The sequence below is a fragment of the Lissotriton vulgaris genome, chromosome 5, assembly GCF_964263255.1.
Source record: "Lissotriton vulgaris chromosome 5, aLisVul1.2, whole genome shotgun sequence".
Taxonomy (NCBI): Eukaryota; Metazoa; Chordata; class Amphibia; order Caudata; family Salamandridae; genus Lissotriton; species Lissotriton vulgaris.
In genome coordinates this window covers 1,543,256,781-1,543,261,355 of record NC_141693.1, presented here as the reverse complement: position 1 = coordinate 1,543,261,355, position 4,575 = coordinate 1,543,256,781, and positions in this window count along the sequence as shown.

Here is a 4,575-nt window from a genome sequence, read left to right as displayed (position 1 = left end):
AACGAGCCCTGAAGGTGAAGTGGCTTCATGCACATATCGGTCTGCAGTGCCTTGGTGAAGGACAAGATTTAGGGAGAGCTTATGTGCAAGCAGTTTGTGTACCTCTGCAGCTTTTCATCAGAATTAATGAGTTTGTTGGTAGGAATAGAGGCTTCTGAAGGAGGCAATCAACCCAAAGGTTTACAAGATTACTAGTTTACAGCCTGACTGATATAGATTCACATTCTCTGTGTGTTCCTCTATCTGCTGTTTGGCTTTGGAAAGTGCAGTTTTTTTTATCCTCGTCTCAGACCATTTAGAGGTTGGTGGGGTGTGCAAAGCGGGGACTTTATGGAGAGCATACTCTGATAAATTCCCTAAAATGTTTCTTCGACACATGGTTAGTGATGGTGCTGTGCTGACTTTTCATCTGAATTATATGCTTAAATAATAGGGCCTCCTTGCCATCTTTTTCTTGACTAAACCTCACTTTTGTGTAGATCCTTTGTTCACCAATAATTCTTTTTGATAAAAACTGAATTTTAACTTGATTTACGTCAGAAGTACATTCACTATATCATACTGTAGAACCAGTGTGGGTAGTTCTCCTTCCAAAATATCCTTTCCAGGCTGTTGTGAGAAATAAACTTTTTGAGGAGAGATGCCCTCAGAGGAGAGTAGTCTCCGGCCTGGGAACACCCACAACATAGATATGAAGAAGTGACAGGTTTCTGCATCTGACTTTAATCAGCCTAAGTAATAAAACTGGGCTTCTCCGAAAGGGCCCCTTCACTGTACACAGCAGAATCCACAGTCCCACCCTTCATCAGTATCATCTACCAAAGGGCGTGCTTTAGGAAGCATAATCGCCCCCTCTTGCTAACAAAGTCTTCATGGATTTTTTTTTTTTTTAATTTTTAAAACCTTTATTTGAAAATGCACACAGCTATGTAGCCTGACATCCCGGAGGCAAGGCAGCATGGTGAATCAGGAGAGCAATAGTGCAAAAACATTCGTTACAGTACAGTGCAGGTTGTTTTTATATGTTATATAGGAAGAAAACGTAGAACAAAGAAAGTAGAAACGCCAAGCGGCGCTAAAGAGTGGCAATGGAGTAGAGGAATCTATCGAGGAGTTGGTAGCGGACCGGGGAGAACAAGCATTGAATCGCTGATACAGGAGAGTGAAACAGGATAGTAGAGGGGAGGAGGAAAAAACAGGATCAGACAGTACAACGTATCACAGTTGGTGTCACAGGCTATGGTGACATACGTTCATCTATGGAAACAGGCTCCGGCGGCAGGCAAATATCTCCCCGGTAAGCATTCCAGGCCCCCCACACTTTTGTCCATTTCTGGGGCCTACCCCTGGCAACGTAGACCGTCTTTTCCCTGAACATGCACCAATCCATGTTTGCCTTCCACTGTACCACCAGGGGAGCCGTGGCAGCACCCCATTTTTGCGCAATGTCCCGTTTTGCCACCATGTTGCCCAGGGTCACCCATTGGGTCTGTGCTACATTGTGATCGGATGGTTCCCAGATGTTGAGGAGACACCTCCGAGCCTCTGCGTTCGCCATCACCCCAGTTACCTCACTCATAATCCTGTGTACACGTCTCCAGTAGGAGGCAATGATGGGACATTCCCATATAATGTGCAGAAAGGTAGCAAGGGCACCACAACCACGACGACAAAGCCCGTCGGGCGAGTACCCCATACGCACAAGCCGGGAGCCAGTCACATACACTCTGTGTAGGATCTTGAATTGCACCAACCGAAGACGAGAGGAGATGGCAACTTCCTTAGGGGAGGACACAGCGCTCTGCCAGTCCTCATCGTCAATCTCCAGGCCGTCACCCACCCACTGATCACGCACTCCAAGGAGAAGGTCGGTGCGGACATTGATTAGTTTTTTATACGACAGTGAGATAGCACTATCAGGCATATGGCCATCCAACACTCTGTCTTCCAAGGGGGAGCTCTCTGGAATCGCCCCTTCCGCCGGCTTGGCAGAGAGCAGCGCGTGCCGCAGCTGAGCATAGCGGAAGGACTCCAAGCCGCCCAACTTGTATTCAGCCTGCAGTTGAAGAAAGGTCTTGATCTCACCCTTAGAGATCATGTCGTCAACTCTGGAGATACCTAGGAGGTCCCATTTGTCAAAGCCCTTGGTGTGCCATAACCTGCCCAAAATATCAGAGTTATACAGAGGGGTGAATCTGGTCAGCCTGCACTGCCAGCCCTGCGCCTTTGTGATCGTCCGCCAGATGTGGACCGCCGTCCTCGTTGGACCCGACATCCGCCTATCCAAAGACCTCGAGTATAGTGCCCGGTAGTAATTGCCACCACCCAGGAGCCATCTATCCATTGCATAGCCGGGGCTGTTCTCCGGACCATACAAACCATGGTTTATAGCCGCCAGTTGGGAGGCCCAATAATACCTCCGCACATCTGGCAGTGCAACGCCTCCGTCGTACCACGGAAGCGTGAGCTTCGTGATAGCGACGCGGGGACGGCCATCCCAGAGCAAGGCACGTTGAAGGCTCTCAATCTCCCTAAAATAACGGGCCGGGACTGGATCTTGGGTGTTCTGCAAAGCATAAAGGAATCTGGGTAAAGACATCATCTTGAATAATGCCGCACGGCCCAGCAGGGAGAGCGGTACCTTGCGTCAACTCTCCACATCGCGCCGGAGACGCAGGAGAGGAGGGAGCAAGTTGTGGTCATATCTCGCCTTCGAACTCCCGGAGATGTAAATCCCCAAGTACTTAAAACCCTGACTGGCCATCTGTATGTTGCAGCCTCTGGGGAGGCGCGGCGTGTCCCCCTTTAGGACGTACAGGGAGGACTTGGCCCAGTTGATAACGAGGCCAGAGTACCGTCCAAAAAGTCTGAGTACATCGCATGCCACGATGAGTGACTTGCAGGGGGAGGTTAAATAGAGCAGAATATCATCGGCATAGAGGGAGATTCTGTCCTCGAAACCGGGGGCCCAGGTTATGCCGTGCAGATCAGGGTGTGTGCGCAGCATGGCCGCAAGCGGCTCAAGAGCAAGGGCAAACAACAGAGGCGACAAAGGGCAGCCCTGTCTGGTGCCCCTGTGAAGGGCAAAAGACGCCGATAGACGGCCATTAACAGCCACGTTGGCCAGCGGTTCGGCGTAGAGAAGTTTTACCCAACTCACATACACCGGGCCAAAACCGAGCTTCGTCAACACCGCCCAGCGGTAACTCCACTCAAGAGAATCAAAGGCCATCGTGGCGTCAAGGGAAGCGAGGACTGCCGGTTCCTCAAGGGTATGGGCCCTAGCCAGGGCGCCGTGGAGTCGACGCAAGTTAAGAGCAGTGTTGCAGTGAGGAATAAAGCCCGACTGGTCCGGATGCACTAAGTCACCAATAACTCCAATCAGTCGATTGGCGAGTAGCTTGGCGAGGATCTTAGGCTCAACATTCAGGAGAGAGATGGGACGATAAGAACGACACAGGTCTCTCGGCTTCCCTTCCTTATGGATGACCACAATGGTGGCCAACCTCTGGTCGAGGGGAAGAAGGCCGGCGTCTTGCGCTTCCAAAAACATAGCACGCAAGTGCGGGGAAACCACGTCCGGCCGAATCTTATACAACTCGACCGGGATGCCGTTGGGGCCAGGTGCCTTACCCGACCGCAACGAACGGATCGCAAGAGCGATCTCATCGGCAGATATATCTCTGTCCAAATCGTCGCGGTCTTCATCAGAGAGACAGGGAAGGTCAACGGTCGAGAGAAGCGCTGTCGAGTCAGCCTCGGAGTGGTCCGAAGTAGAGGTGTAGACACCCCGGAAATAATCAGCAAAAGACTCGGCAATGGCTCTGGGGTCAGAGACAACCACACCGTCGTCGCCCATAACCTCGGGCACGACCCGGCTAGCCATCTCCCTCCTGTCCAGCCAGGCCAGCAACTTCCCAGCCTTGTCCCCAACGTCATAGATACGACCCTGCTGTTCCTTAGCCAAAGCCAGGGCAGCATTTGTGGCAAGATCGCGGTATTCAGACTGTTTGAGGGAAAGGGCGTGTAGGAGAGCGGGGTCGGGCTCGGTCCCCAACTGGGAGTCAAGGCTCATAATCTCCTCCTCGATGCGTACCAAGTCGGCATCTCTGACTCTACGGGCCTCCGCTATAAGAGCGAAGGCCTCGCCTCTCAAAACAGTCTTAAACGCCTCCCACAGGGTCGCTGCCGAGCCAACCGAACCCTCATTTTCAGAAAAGTAAAGGTCGATGGCCTTGGCTAGGAGAGCGCGAGTTTTGGGATTGCGGAAATACCAGGGGTTAACCGCCACCGGCCGGTCCGTCAGGATAATGTCAAAGTCAAATGAGACCCATAACGGGGAATGATCAGATATACCCCGCGCCAAAAATCGGGCCTCAGACACGGCGGGCGCATGTGCTGCTAGGGTGAGAACATAATCTATGCGAGAAAGACTACCATGCGCACCGGAATGGAAGGAGAAGTGACAGAGCGAAGGGTGTAAAAGCCGCCAACTATCCACTAATCCCATGGTCTCGAAGAAGGATGGCAACCACAATTGGGAACCCCGGAGGTCCCTAGGCGGGTAGCGGTCCA